This window comes from Entelurus aequoreus, linkage group LG09, assembly GCF_033978785.1.
Source record: "Entelurus aequoreus isolate RoL-2023_Sb linkage group LG09, RoL_Eaeq_v1.1, whole genome shotgun sequence".
In the NCBI taxonomy this organism is placed as follows: Eukaryota; Metazoa; Chordata; class Actinopteri; order Syngnathiformes; family Syngnathidae; genus Entelurus; species Entelurus aequoreus.
Genome location: NC_084739.1, coordinates 8,309,414 through 8,325,995, shown reverse-complemented (window position 1 = coordinate 8,325,995; position 16,582 = coordinate 8,309,414). Strand labels below are relative to the sequence as shown.

General features: G+C 38.6%; 1 long non-coding RNA gene across 1 annotated transcript in view; it reads right to left on the bottom strand.

Annotated features, from left to right (window-relative positions):
- Window positions 1–16,582, bottom strand: part of LOC133657094 (uncharacterized) — a 141,432-nt gene that overhangs the window by 111,248 nt on the left and 13,602 nt on the right. The gene's annotated exons all lie outside the window — the stretch shown is intronic.

The window sequence follows — 16,582 nt, the reverse complement described above, 5'->3', positions numbered from 1 at the left end:
AGCGTCCCAGAAGAGTTAGTGCTGCAAGGGGTTCTGGGTATTTGTTCTGTTGTGTTACGGTGCGGATGTTCTCCCGAAATGTGTTTGTCATTCTTGTTTGGTGTGGGTTCACAGTGTGGCGCATATTTGTAACAGTGTTAAAGTTGTTTATACGGACACCCTCAGTGTGACCTGTATGGCTGTTGACCAAGTATAACTTGCATTCACTTGTGTGTGTGAAAAGCCGTAGATATTATGTGATTGGGCCGGCACGCAAAGGCAGTGCCTTTAAGGTTTATTGGCGCTCTGTACTCCGTGTACACAGCAGCGTTTTAAAAAGTCATACATTTTACTTTTTGAAACGGATACCGATCATTTTAAAATCGATACCGATAATTTCCGATACTATATTTTAAAGCATTTATCGGCCGATAATATCGGACTGCCGATATTATCGGACATCTCTAGTTATCGTCCAACATTTCCTGCCGATCAACACAAAAATAAAGCAAATTCTTGCCGTTATGGTAAATGGTAAATGGGTTATACTTGTTTAGCGCTTTTCTAACTTCAAGGTACTCAAAGCGCTTTGACACTATTTCCACATTCACTCATTCACACACACACATTCACTCACTCACTGATGGCGGGAGCTGTCGTGCAAGGCCCCTAACCACGACCCATCAGGAGCAAGGGTGAAGTGTCTTGCTCAAGGACACAAGGGGCGTGAGGAGGTTGGTAGAAGGTGGGGAATCGAACCAGGAACCCTCAGGTTGCCGGCACCGCGCCACGCCGTCCCCACCAAGCCCAAGTCTTGACGTTGGTAGAACTCCTAACTGTGGGGGGTTTGACAACAACAGGCTTCCAAGAGAGATTTCTACACAATCAGCTCGTGGTCCTGAGTGAAGGTAAGATTAGTTCCCGATAAGACACCTTATTGATCGCGTTGTTACAACAAAGTGACCTGCACGCGACCCGTGGTAGAATGTAAAACGGCGCGGGGAGGAAAAGGGGAAGGTTTCAAACAAGCGTTATCTTTGCAGCAATAAGGATAAAGGCTCTTTTAACAGGATTTGGCCTGACCCACCACATTATAGCTGGGAGCTGATGCAGCAGTGTGCAGCCAACAGTGGATCATTTTTCATCTCCAAATCTGTTTTGGCATGGTCAGGAGTGCCAGTGTGCGTGTGTGTGTGTGTGTGTTTGTGTGTGTGTGTGTGTGTGTGTGTGTGTGTGTGTGTGTGTGTGTTCTTGTATTTCTACCCTTCTTGAGACATCAACAAGGAAAAGTAGCGTCCATGTGAGGACCGGTGAACAAGCTAGGACATAAACCATGGTCTCGATACGTAAAACCATTGCATCTAATAGAGAATGTCTCATTTGCACCCCCTGGTGGGGAAATCTATCAAAATTAGTGTGGTCCCCAAAAAGGAGGGATTTTTCAAATGGACTGTGTGTCGGTTTTAAAAGGGCTCCCCCTCTGGTCAACGTATGAAATAACAAGTGTGTGTAAAAATTTGAAGTGCTTCCCCCTCTGGCCAGCATATGTAATAACAAGTGTGTGTAAGAAATTGAAATGCGCCCCCTTTGGCCAAAATTAATAATAATAAAAAAATGGATATAGAGACGTACTGTAATAACTTGAAGTAAATAATGAAGATTAAAAACAAAAAAATTCCAGAAAATAAATACATTACCGTATTTTCCGCACTATAAGGCGCACCGGATTATAAGGCGCACCTTCAATGAATGGCCTATTTTAAAACTTTGTTCGTATATAAGGCGCACCGCATTATAAGGCGCATAGATTAGACGCTACAGTAGAGGCTGGGGTTACGTTATGCATCCCGTAGTTGCGAGACCTGTTGTGGCTCAATGTTGGTCCATATATTAGGTGCACCGGATTATAAGGCGCACTGTCAGCTTTTGAGAAAATTGGAGGTTTTTAGGTGCGCCTTATAGTGCGGAAAATACGGTACTTTGTTTTAGCAATCAAGAATATTTCAGTTGTTTTTATCCTTCTTTGTGGGGACATTGTTGATTGTCACGTCATGTTCGGATGTACTTTGTGGACGCCGTCTTTGCTCCACAGTAAGTCTTTGCTGTCGTCCAGCATTCTGTTTTTGTTTACTTTGTAGCCAGTTCAGTTACGTTATGCATCCCGTAGTTGCGAGACCTGTTGTGGCTCAAAATTGGTCCGTATATAAGGCGCACCGACCGGATTATAAGGCGCACTGTCAGCTTTTGAGAAAATTGGAGGTTTTTAGGTGCGCCTTGTAGTGCGGAAAATACGTTAACTAAAATCAGTCTTTTTCTCACAATGTGTCGACTTTTTTCTTATAAAATTGGGAAAATGTTCTCTTATTCTTTCTGTTTCTGTAATATTACAATATGTTCTCATCAAATGATTCCTTTTTTTATGTAAAACTATTAGTTTTTAAGGCAAAATGGTGACATTTGTCATGTAAAATTCTGACTTTTATCACAATGTTGCCAATTTTCTTGTTGTTCTTGTAAAACAGTGACATTTTTTGAGTAAAATTCCAATTATTATTTAGATAAAAATAGATATGTACATAGAGACATACTGTAATAACTTGAAGTAAATAATGAAGATTAAAAACAAAAAATTCCCAAAAAATAAATACATTTAAAATCAGTCTTTTTCTCACAATGTGTCGACTTTTTTCTTATAAAATTGGTAAAATGTTCTCTTGTTCTTTCTGTTTCTGTAATATTACAATATGTTCTAATCAAATGATTACTTTTTTATGTAAAACTATTACTTTTTAATGCAAAATGGTGACATTTGTCATGTAAAATTCTGACTTTTATCACAATGTTGCCAATTTTCTTGTTGTTCTTGTCAAACAGTGACTTTTTTTTGAGTAAAATTCCAATTATTATTATAATATTGCCAACATTTTAAAGTTTCCTTATAAAATTGTGACTTCTGTCGATTAAAATTACGACCCTTTTCATAAAATTGCCCAAATGTTCAGCTTTTTCTTGTAAAATTGCGACTGTTATTGAGTAAAATTCCAACTTTTATCATAATATTGCACAAATGTTCAGTTTGTCTTGTAACATTTCGACTTGCGTTGAGTAAAATGACGACTTTCATTATAATACTGCCAAAATTCTAAGTTTTTCTTGTGAAACTGTGACCTTTTTCTTGTGAAATTCCAACTCATGTTTCACAACAAGCTTTTTTAAAATAAAAATAGATATGTATATAGGGACATACTGTAATAACTTGAAGTAAATAATGAAGATTAAAAACAAAAAATTCCAAATAAATAAATACATTAACTAAAAGCAGTCTTTTTCTCACAATGTGTCGACTTTTTTCTTAAAAAATTGGGAAAATGTTCTCTTATTCTTTCTGTCTCTGTAATATTACAATATGTTCTCATCAAATGATTACTTTTTTTATGTAAAACTATTACTTTTTAATGCAAAATGGTGACATTTGTCATGTAAAATTCAGACTTTTATCACAATGTTGCCAATTTTCTTGTTGTTCTTGTCAAACAGTGACATTTTTTTTGAGTAAAATTCCAATTATTATTATAATATTGCCAACATTTTAAAGTTTCCTTATAAAATTGTGACTTTTGTCGATTAAAATGACGACCCTTTTCATAAAATTGCCCAAATGTTCAGCTTTTTCTTGTAAAATTGCGACTTTTATTGAGTAAAATTCCAACTTTTATCATAATATCGCACAAATGTTCAGTTTGTCTTGTAACATTTCGACTTGCGTTGAGTAAAATGACGACTTTCATTATAACACTGCCAAAATTCAAAGTTTTTCTTGTGAAACTGTGACCTTTTTCTTGTGAAATTCCAACTCATGTTCCACAACAAGCTTTTTTTAAATAAAAATAGATATGTATATAGAGACATACTGTAATAACTTGAAGTAAATAATGAAGATTAAAAACAAAAAATTCAAAAAAATAAATACATTAACTAAAATCAGTCTTTTTCTTACAATGTGTCGACTTTTTTCTTATAAAATTGGGAAAATGTTCTCTTATTCGTTCTGTTTCTGTAATATTACAATATGTTCTCATAAAAGTATTACTTTTTTATGTAAAACTATTAGTTTTTAATGCAAAATGGTGACATTTGCCAATTTTCTTGTTGTTCTTGTCAAACGGTGACATTTTTTTTGAGTAAAATTCCAATTATTATTATAATATTGCCAACATTTTAAAGTTTCCTTATAAAATTGTGACTTTTGTCGATTAAAATGACGACCCTTTTCATAAAATTGCCCAAATGTTCAGCTTTTTCTTGTAAAATTGCGACTGTTATTGAGTAAAATTCCAACTTTTGTCATAATATTGCACAAATAATCAGTTTTTCTTGTAACATTTCGACTTGCGTTGAGTAAAATGACGACTTTCACTTTAACACTGCCAAAATTCAAAGTTTTTCTTGTGAAACTGTGACCTTTTTCTTGTGAAATTCCAACTCATGTTTCACAACAAGCTTTTTTATGTTTGCATAGCATGTATATATTATTAATGTTGTAAATACACTTCTTTATATATCTAGAAAGGGTGGTCCTAAAGAGGTAGGCATTTTTTGGAGGGCCCAACAAGGTAACAAATACAAGTGTGTGTGTGTGTGTGTGTGTCTTATTAGGGAGGGGTTCGGGCTGCCAGCCGGGGGAGTATTGTGGTCCAAACTCGGGCGTTTTTTAATGGTGCGACTCTGACAACACAAGGCTGGGTCTTCCCTCACTGCTCAGCTGAGCAATCAGGTCACCTCGTCTTGACAGACACACACACACACACACACGTACACACACGTACACACACACACACACAGAGAGAGAGACGTAAACATGCACAGGACATGCAGCCCCCAGCTGTTGCCAGTGATGTCAGTCCTGATTTGGCCCAACTGAGCCTTTTGTTTCCTGGGCAAAAAACACACAGGAGAGTCAAAGCTTCGTTTGGCTGGGAAGAAAAAGTTCCGGGGATCGCGAGCATTTAATAAGACATCGATGCAACAATAACCTCTCTTTTGAACACCGTGTCAACCACATTACAAGAACTGCTTTGTTCCACCTCAAAAATACTGCCCGTCTCCGTCCATCCTGTTCCTTCTCTGCCGCTGAAACCCTGATCCATGCCTTCATCACCTCCACACTCCATGACTGCAACAGCATCCTCTACGACAGTCTTTTTCAACCTGAGCCGAGGCACATTTGTTTCATAAACAAAATACAACCAGCAGAAAACGGTTACAAAATTCAACTCCACCAGGTTGTCGTGCCTTATTTTGAGTTTGTTGTTGTTTTCCTGTGTGTCGTGCTTTAGTTCCTGTCTTGCGCTGTTATTTTGGTGACCTTTCCTGTTTTGTTGGCGTCCTCCTGTAGCAGCTTCACGCCTTCCTTCCAGCGCTATTGCCCGCACCTGCTTTGTTTTCGCAATCAAGACTATTTAAGTTGTGCGGACGCCACCCTACTTTGTGGAGACATTATTATTGTCATGTCATGTACGGATTGTGCTTTGTGGACGCCGTCTCTGCTCCACACACTGTAAGTTTTTGCTGTCGTCCAGCATTCTGTTTTTGTTTACTTTGTAGCCAGTTCAGTTTTACTTTTTGTTTGCTTCAGTGCCTTTACCTGTATCTCACCTTTTTTGTAAGGGGCGCCGGGAAGTTGGCAGACCCGTCAGCAATCCTGTTCTGTCTCCCTATAATGTTTTGTCTGCTCTTGAATGGGCTTGTGCGGAAACTATTTCTGATTCTGAAAAAGCATGTCGTTCCAACGTTGTCCTTGAACTGAAAACATTCGATCTCCACTTTTTGATTCGAAATCTAAATTATGATTATTTTTATGTTCATTTTTTGTGCCTTCTCGTCATTTTCCGTCAAGCACTTTGAGCTGCCTTGTGTACACAAAGTGTGCTCTATAAACAGCCCACAAAGCATGTGTTGTCATCCTTCATAACTAAGTCAAAGGGACACTCTGTTAATCAAAATGTTGGAAAACAACAAGCTCCACAGTAGTTGTTCCAGGAAGTGTTGGAGTGCTGCAGATAATGACCGGCACTCTGTGCCCATCCTTCTCTGTGTGTGCATGCATGTGTGTGTGTGTGTGTGTGTGCTCTTAAAGATACACACGTCACCTGCTGACATGCGCTACAAACTGGACACGACACACTCCGGGGCCTATTACGCTGCTCGTAAATAATTCTTCACTCTCTGACATGTCACGCTGTGGCTTCTAGTAAGCCGGAGCAAGGTTTCCATCAGCCTTGTTATGACAGTCATTATACTACCGTATACTCTATCTACTGTATATACAGTACATTACTTCTTTATTATGTGTTGCTTTTCACTAGGCTTAAAGGCCTACTGAAATGAGATTTTCTTATTCAAACGGGGATAGCAGGTCCATTCTATGTGTCATACTTGATCATTCCGCGATATTGCCATATTTTTTGCTGGAAGGATTTAGTAGAGAACATCGACGATAAAGTTCGCAACTTTTGGTCGCTGATAAAAAAAAAAAAGCCTTGCCTGTACCGGAAGTAGCGTGACGTCGCAGGTTGTGGAGCTCCTCACATCTGCACATTGTTTACAATCATGGCCACCAGCAGCGAGAGCGATTCGGACGGAGAAAGCGACGATTTCCCCATTAATTTGAGCGAGGATGAAAGATTTGTGGATGAGGAAAGTGAGAGTGAAGGACTAGAGGGCAGTGGAAGCGATTCAGATAGGGAAGATGCCGTGAGAGGCGGGTGGGACCTGATATTCAGCTGGGAATGAGTAAAACAGTAAATAAACACAAGACATATATATACTCTATTAGCCACAACACAACCAGGCTTATATTTAATATGCCACAAATTAATCCCGCATAACAAACACCTCCCCCCTCCCGTCCATATAACCCGCCAATACAAATCAAACACCCGCACAACACACTCAATCCCACAGCCCAAAGTACCGTTCACCTCCGCAAAGTTCATACAGCACATATATTTCCCCAAAGTTACGTACGTGACATGCACATAGCGGCACGCACGTACGGGCAAGCGATCAAATGTTTGGAAGCCGCGGCTGCGTACTCATGGTACCGCGTATCCAACTCAAAGTCCTCCTGGTAAGAGTCTATGTTGTCCCAGTTCCCCACAGGCCAATGGTAAAGCTTGACTGTCATCGTTCGGGAACGTAAACAATGAAACACCGGCTACGACGTAGCCGCTACGTGTTTGTGTTGCTGCAGCCGGCCGCTAATACACCGCTTCCCACCTACAGCTTTCTTCTTTGCTGTCTCCGTTGTTCGTAAAACAAATTGCAAAAGATTCACCAACACAGATGTCCAGGATACTGTGGAATTTTGCGATGAAAACAGACGACTTAATAGCTGGCCACAACGCTGTCCCAAAATGTCCGCTACAATCCGTGACGTCACGCGCAGGCGTCATCGTACCGAGACGTTTTCAGCAGGATATTTCGCGGGAAATTTAAAATTTGCACTTTACTAATCTAACCCGGCCGTATTGGCATGTGTTGCAATGTTAAGATTTCATCATTGATATATAAACTATCAGACTGCGTGGTCGGTAGTAGTGGCTTTCAGTAGGCCTTTAAGTCCACCAAAGATAATGAACATTTGAAGGCCGGGGGTCTGAAATTCGGTTGAACTGGTTGACTTCCAACTAGGGTTGTCCCGATACCAATATTTTAATACCGGTACCAAAATGTATTTCGATACTTTTCAATACTTTCCTAAATAAAGGGGACCACAAATAATGGCGTTATTGGCTTTATTTTAACAAAAAATCTTTCATTAAACATATGTTTCTTATTGCAATCAAAATTGTCTTTAAATAAAATAGTGAACATACTAAGCGAACAAAGGCTCCTAATTAGTCTGCTGACGTATGCAGTAACATATTGTGTCATTTATCATTCTATGCTTTTGTCAGCATTATGAAGGACAAGCTGTAAAAATGGATTATAAATAGAAAAATAAGACAACCTGTCTTTTACCGAAAGTTTTCTCACTTAAGAAAATAGGGTCTTATCAATTTGTATATCGGTTCATAGTATCTATGATGTATCTATGAGGGTAATAACTAGGGTTGTCCCGATACCAATATTTTAGTACCGGTACCGGTACCAAAATGTATTTCGATACTTTTCGATACTTTCCTAAATAAAGGGGACCACAAATAATGGCGTTATTGGCTTTATTTTGACAAAAAATCTTTCATTAAACATATGTTTCTTATTGCAATCAAAATTGTCCTTAAATAAAATAGTGAACGTACTAGACAACTTGTCTTTTAGTAGTAAGTAAACAAACAAAGGCTCCTAAATTAGTCTGCTGACGTATGCAGTAACATATTATGTCATTTATCATTCTATTCTTTTGTCAACATTATGAAGGACAAGCTGTAAAAATGGATTATAAATAAAAAAAATAAGACAACCTGTCTTTTACCGAAAGTTTTCTCACTTAAGAAAATAGGGTCTTATCAATTTGTATATCGGTTCATAGTATCTATGATGTATCATGCAGGCTGTTTTTTTTCTTTTGTCTTTATTTTTCTTTTTTTTGCCATTGCTCAAAAAAAAAAAGACAAAAAATCTATATTATAATGAATTATTGACCTATTCATGGCTCCAATTACTTCAAAAATGTCACTTTAAAATGTTTTATGTGGAAAAAATATTGCATATATTGTGTGGTTGCCATATAAAAACATCAAAGATTTCTTAGACAAAAGAGCATAAAAACAAACAAAATATTTCAAACGTAAAATGGACAGATATATCTGAAGTTGATCTCGTAACTTAAGTGTTGAAAGTAAAAAAAATCTAATAAAAATATGAGTGGGGGACCTTTTGGATCCCAAACATATTTAGTGGGATTTTATTAATATTTTCACTGATTTCTCAAAAATATTAAAGAATTAAAATCAGTGGTGTCCTGCATTATTGATCTTGTACAGCTCTAATTACTAAATACTGCATATTTCCAGTTTTACAATAAAAAACAAAGTGCGGCCCGGGGGCCATTTGCGGCCCGCAGCTAATTGTTTACCGGCCCGCCACACGTTCTGCAAAAATTGCAAAATTGATAATATTGCAAAAATTAAAAAAAACATTTTAAAAAGTGGAATGAGGTGAAATCTAACGAGAAAAAGTTGCAATGTTGACACAAAGCTGCCATGCAGGCTGTTTTTTTTTCTTTTGTCTTTCTTTATTTTTATTTTTTTTTGCCATTGCTCCAAAAAAAAAAGACAAAAAATCTATATTATAATGAATTATTGACCTATTCATGGCTCCAATTACTTCAAAAATGTCACTTTAAAATGTTTTATGTGGAAAAAATAATGCATATATTGTGTGGTTGCCATATAAAAACATCAACAATTTCTTTGACAAAAGAGCATAAAAAAAAACAAAATATTTCAAACATAAAATGGACTGATATATCTGAAGTTGATCTCGTAACTTAAGTGTTGAAAGTAAAAAAAAATCTAATAAAAATATGAGTGGGGGACCTTTTGGATCCCAAACATATTTAGTGGGATTTTATTAATATTTTCACTGATTTCTCAAAAATATTAAAGAATTAAAATCAGTGGTGTCCTGCATTATTGATCTTGTAGAGCTCTAATTACTAAATACTGCATATTTCCAGTTTTACTATAAAAAACAAAGTGCGGCCCGGGGGCCATTTGCGGCCCGCAGCTAATTGTTTACCGGCCCGCCACACGTTCTGCAAAAATTGCAAAATTGATAATATTGCAAAAATTAAAAAAAAACATTTTAAAAAGTGGAATGAGGTGAAATCTAACGAGAAAAAGTTGCAATGTTGACCGAAAGCTGCCATGCAGGCTGTTTTTTTTTCTTTTGTCTTTCTTTTTTTTTTTTTTTTTTGCCATTGCTCAAAAAAAAAAAAGACAAAAAATCTATATTATAATGAATTATTCACCTATTCATGGCTCCAATTACTTCAAAAATGTCACTTTAAAATATGTTTTATGTGGAAAAAATAAGTAAAACATCAACAATTTCTTTGACAAAAGAGCATAAAAAAACCCAAAATATTTCAAACGTAAAATGGACTGATATATCTGAAGTTGATCTCGTAACTTAAGTGTTGAAAGTAAAAAAAAATTAATAAAAATGTATCACTTTATGAGTGGGGGACCTTTTGGATCCCAAACATATTTAGTGGGATTGTATTAATATTTTCACTGATTTCTCAAAAATATTAAAGAATTAAAATCAGTGGTGTCCTGCATTATTGATCTTGTAGAGCTATAATTACTAAATCAAGTCACTTTATACTTTTTACTGTATCGTTTTTTGTTTTTTTTTCCGTTTTTTCGTTTTTTTTGTTTGTTTTTTTACATTGCCTCTTAGAGTGGTCTTAGGCCATATTGCATATTGTGTATATTGTGTTGTTTTTGTATATTGTGTGGTTTCTTCTTTTTTTTAAAAATGCAAAGCACCTTAGGGAAGCAACCTAAATTTCGTTGGACCTGTACCTGTACATGCACAATGACAATAAAGATCATTCATTCATTCACTCATTCATTCATAAATACTGCATATTTCCAGTTTTACTATAAAAAACAAAGTTGTCTTTGACAGAAAGGCATAAACTTTTTTTTTTTTTTACTTTTTTTTTTACTTTTTATTAACCTGAAGTTGATATAGAAATGTACTGTAAGCGTTAAATAAAAATAAAAAAAATAATAATTTGACTTATTTTTAATGTTTTAATGACTGAGACCCTTTATGGTCCCCAGGAGCCCTAAAGGTTAAAAAAAAAAATCCATATATTTTGTTATGGTTTGAAAATGAAAAATATCAAAATGGCCCCCGCATGCTTGAATTTTTCCGTGTGCGGCCCTCAGTGGAAAAAGTTTGGACACCCCTGCTTCCAGGCCCGGCCCTAACCAATCTGGCGCCCTAGGCAAGATTTTAGGTGGCGCGCCCCCCCCCCCCCTCCCCCCGCCCCCCACCCCGCCCCCCCACATCGGCAGTAAAGTGTATATACTCACAAGAAACCGAATAGCTTTGTCTTTGACCTTTTTTTTTTTACTTAAAGAAAGCAAATTAACAATCAGAATAGTTAACAAGATAAAAAAAATATGAATAAATAAATGAATACAAAAAATAAAAAATGAATATATGAAATACAATATTTTTTACATACATAAACACAAAATAAAACGTGTCAACAAGTTGCATAAAATAAATTAAAAATACAATATAAATAAGGCACTGCACAAAACAAGATATCAAACCAGTATGACTTTAACAACTATATTACAAAAAAAGGGGATCCAACAGAGTTCTCTATTTGTGCTTTTTAATATTGCATTAACTAGAATGACTTACAAATTACTGTACACCAGGGAGTACTGTAATTACCTAACGTTACATTATTATTTTCCATAACAATTTAGCCCCCCTCCACAATGTTAACCCGACGTTAAAACAGAACTAGCTATTTATTGAGTAGCAATTGCCGAATCATGTAACATTAGCTTAATGCTAAAAAGCCGGGTTACTATCACATTCTGTAACAGACAAATAATTTCATGTAGGCTAACGTTACCTGCCTGCTACCTCTGTCTTTTTCTCGTTTCTCCTCTTCTTTTCTCTTTTTTCTTCCCTGGGCACCTGACAGTTTTGGCCGGGGGGGGGGGGGGGGGGGGGGGCGTAATGTTGTAACAAATAATATTTCTATTAAATAGGCTTTACTTTGCATTTTAATTAACGTGGGATTATTTTTATATTATATTATTATTATTATATATATTTAAAAATAATAGTACCAACTTTTTTATTTATTTATTTATTTTCTCCAACATTTGTGGCACTGGCGTGGCGGCCCCTGATGGACGGCGCCCTTAGCATTTGCCTATACGGCCTACGCCACGGGCCGGCCCTGCCTGCTTCCATTGTAATTCTATTAATTAAGATGGTCGCGGCCGGGTTTTAGCGCGATAATAAAACCACGACGGGCGGTGGGCTCGTCGGCCTCGCGGAGCTAGAGCATCTGATCGGGAGGTCAGATAGTTGCACCGCGCCAAGATATTTTTAAAGAGCGACGCGATAGCCCTGTTTAGAGAAGCAATTTCTGGAGGCGGAACAAAAGGGCAGAGTTCACGCCGGCACAGAAAAGCTCCCGTCCAAAATATGAGAGCAGAAAATGAGGGCTGTGAAGTCCAATAGAAAATCATTTGTGGGGATTTTATAGACTGCAGATTTAATGTCCATCTGATGGCGGAAAAAAAAAAAAAAAAAAAAGAGAGATCAGAAATAATCCTCTTAGTTGTTTGTTTGGTAATCTGATTTTGTCTGATTTTTTTTTTAGGCTGCTATCTGACGTTGTGGTTACTGATGCTGGCCCTTCTCACCTCTCACATAACACAGCATCCTAAAGTCCTCCCCCCCTTCTGGCGTGTTATTCTCCACATATTAACAACATATCTGCAGAGTAAAGCCCGAATCAGGCGATGTGTCTGTGGAATGAAGCCCCCCCCCCCCCCCCCCAACTGTGTAAGAGCTGCACACTACAGTATGCTCCAAATAAATGACCTACTTTGCACATTAGCACACATTTGCACACACACACACACACACAGGGCCAGACCGGGGGACAGCTCCGTCGTTTATGAACCCATTCACACGTCTCGCTTTCAAGTGCCACCTGGCTCCGCTCCGTTTCTTGGGGAAACTCTCGGGACACCGCGGGCCAAAATACACACAGTCGGCCCGAGCTCGAAGGAAGGTGGGTTTTACAAAGAAACGTAGCAAATTGAACGCAGCAGAAAGGACAAAGTGCAACGATGTCGTCAATTAGACCGAAGAACTTTCCTCCGGATGGTCGTATCTTTGTCCATGTGATGTTAGATGAAACAAAAAATGAGCTGTTGGGCCACAATACCCAGCAATGTGTTTGGAGGGGAAAAGGTCAGGAACACCATGCCTACCGTCAAGCATGGTGGTGGTAGTATTATGCTCTGGGGCCTGTTTTGCTGCCAATGGAACTGGTGCTTTACAGAGAGTAAATGGGACAATGAAAAAGGAGGATTACCTCCAAATTCTCCAGGAAAACCTAAAATCATCAGCCCGGAGGTTGGGTCTTGGGCGCAGTTGGGTGTTCCAACAGGACAATGACCCCCAAACACACGTCAAAAGTGGTAAAGGAATGGCTAAATCAGGCTAGAATGAAGGTTTTAGAATGGCATTCCCAAAGTCCTGACTTAAACGTGTGGACAATGCTGAAGAAACAAGTCAATGTCAGAAAACCGACAACTGAACTGCACCAATTTTGTCAAGAGGAGTGGTCAAAAATTCCAACTCCAACATTTTACCCTCCCTTTGTGCTTGCTTCGAGTTCATCCTCTGTATATTCAGCTTCAAAAAGAGAAGGTTGTGAATACCCATATGTCCAAAAATAGCCATATTCCTTGTCTATTCTGGAAATCGGTGGGATCAGTATCAGTGACATAATCTGGGTGTTCCAACAGGACAATGACCCCCAAACACACGTCAAAAGTGGTAAAGGAATGGCTAAATCAGGCTAGAATTAAGGTTTTAGAATGGCCTTCCCAAAGTCCTGACGTGTGGACAATGCTGAAGAAACAAGTCCATGTCAGAAAACCGACAACTGAACTGCACCAATTTTGTCAAGAGGAGTGGTCAAAAATTCCAACTCTAACATTTTACCCTCCTTTCGTGCTTGCTTCGAGTTCATCCTCTGTATATTCAGCTTCAAAAAGAGAAGGTTGTGAATACCCATATGTCCAAAAATAGCCATATTCCTTGTCTATTCTGGAAATCGGTGGATCAGTATCGGTGACATAATCTGGGTGTTCCAACAGGACAATGACCCCCAAACACACGTCAAAAGTGGTAAAGGAATGGCTAAATCAGGCTAGAATTAAGGTTTTAGAATGGCCTTCCCAAAGTCCTGACTTAAACGTGTGGACAATACTGAAGAAACAAGTCCATGTCAGAAAACCAACAACTGAACTGCACCAATTTTGTCAAGAGGAGTGGTCAAAAATTACAACTCCAACATTTTACCCTCCCTTCGTGCTTGCTTCGAGTTCATCCTCTGTATATTCAGCTTCAAAAAGAGAAGGTTGTGAATCCTCATATGTCCAATAATAGCCATCTTCCTTGTCTATTCTGGAAATCGGTGGATCAGTATCGGTGACATAATCTGGGTGTTCCAGCAGGACAATGACCCCCAAACACATGTCAAAAGTGGTAAAGGAATGGCTAAATCAGGCTACAATGAAGGTTTTAGAATGGCATTCCCAAAGTCCTGACGTGTGGACAATGCTGAAGAAACAAGTCCATGTCAGAAAACCAACAACTGAACTGCACCAATTTCGTCAAGAGGAGTGGTCAAAAATTCCAACTCCAACATTTTACCCTCCCTTCGTGCTTGCTTCGAGTTCATCCTCTGTATATTCAGCTTCAAAAAGAGAATATTATGAATCCTCATATGTCCAAAAATAGCCATATTCGTTGTCTATTCTGGAAATCGGTGGATCAGTATCGGTGACATAATCTGGGTGTTCCAACAGGACAATGACCCCCAAACACACGTCAAAAGTGGTAAAGGAATGGCTAAATCAGGCTAGAATTAAGGTTTTAGAATGGCATTCCCAAAGTCCTGACGTGTGGACAATGCTGAAGAAACAAGTCCATGTCAGAAAACCAACAACTGAACTGCACCAATTTTGTCAAGAGGAGTGGTCAAAAATTCCAACTCCAACATTTCACCCTCCCTTCATGCTTGCTTCGAGTTCATCCTCTGTATATTCAGCTTCAAAAAGAGAAGGTTGTGAATACCCATATGTCCAATAATAGCCATATTCCTTGTCTATTCTGGAAATCGGTGGATCAGTATCGGTGACATAATCTGGGTGTTCCAGCAGGACAATGACCCACAAACACATGTCAAAAGTGGTAAAGGAATGGCTAAATCAGGCTAGAATTAAGGTTTTGGAATGGCCTTCCCAAAGTCCTGACTTAAAGGTGTGGACAATGCTGAAGAAACAAGTCCATGTCAGAAAACCAACAACAGAACTGCACCAATTTTGTCAAGAGGAGTGGTCAAAAATTACAACTCCAACATTTTACCCTCCCTTCGTGCTTGCTTCGAGTTCATCCTCTGTATATTCAGCTTCAAAAAGAGAAGGTTGTGAATACCCTTACGTCCAAAAATAGCCATATTCGTTGTCTATTCTGGAAATCGGTGGATCAGTATCGGTGACATAATCTGGGTGTTCCAGCAGGACAATGACCCCCAAACACACGTCAAAAGTGGTAAAGGAATGGCTAAATCAGGCTAGAATTAAGGTTTTAGTATGGCATTCCCAAAGTCCTGACATGTGGACAATGCTGAAGAAACAAGTCCATGTCAGAAAACCGACAACTGAACTGCACCAATTTTGTCAAGAGGAGTGGTCAAAAATTCCAACTCCAACATTTTACCCTCCCTTCGTGCTTGCTTCGAGTTCATCCTCTGTATATTCAGCTTCAAAAAGAGAAGGTTGTGAATACCCATATGTCCAAAAATAGCCATATTCCTTGTCTATTCTGGAAATCGGTGGATCAGTATCGGTGACATAATCTGGGTGTTCCAACAGGACAATGACCCCCAAACACACGTCAAAAGTGGTAAAGGAATGGCTAAATCAGGCTAGAATTAAGGTTTAAGTATGGCATTCCCAAAGTCCTGACTTAAACGTGTGGACAATGCTGAAGAAACATGTCCATGTCAGAAAACCAACAACTGAACTGCACCAATTTTGTCAAGAGGAGTGGTCAAAAATTCCAACTCCAACATTTTACCCTCCCTTCGTGCTTGTGTAGAGTTCATCCTCTGTATATTCAGCTTCAAAAAGAGAAGGTTGTGAATACACATATGTCCAAAAATAGCCATATTCGTTGTCTATTCTGGAAATCGGTGGGATCAGTATCGGTGACATAATCTGGGTGTTCCAGCAGGACAATGACCCCCAAACACACGTCAAAAGTGGTAAAGGAATGGCTAAATCAGGCTAGAATTAAGGTTTTAGAATGGCCTTCCCAAAGTCCTGACTTAAACGTGTGGACAATGCTGAAGAAACAAGTCCATGTCAGAAAACCAACACATTTAGCTGAACTGCACCAATTTTGTCAAGAGGAGTGGTCAAAAATTCAACCAGAAGCTTGTAGATGGCTACCAAATGTCACGATTGGGTCGCATCTTACTACCGGATTCGCTAGCCCGGGATGCAAACAGATCACTCCGGACAGGACGTGCAGGTAGGAACATGATTTATTTTTAAAAATCAAACAAGTACAAAAACAGAAAACAAGCCGAAGGGACAACGTGCCGTTCGCACTGGATGCTAATGTTAACACTTGGCATAGACTAGAGATAAGGAATACTCACTTAACTGTGGCAAGAAGTAAACAATGAAGCCAGACTGAGCGTGGCGAGGAAGGTGAATAAATAGCTCTCTGATTAGTGGTTGACAGCAGCTGAGCGTGCCGACCACTAACCAGAGGCAGGTGAACCCAATTAATCCCCATG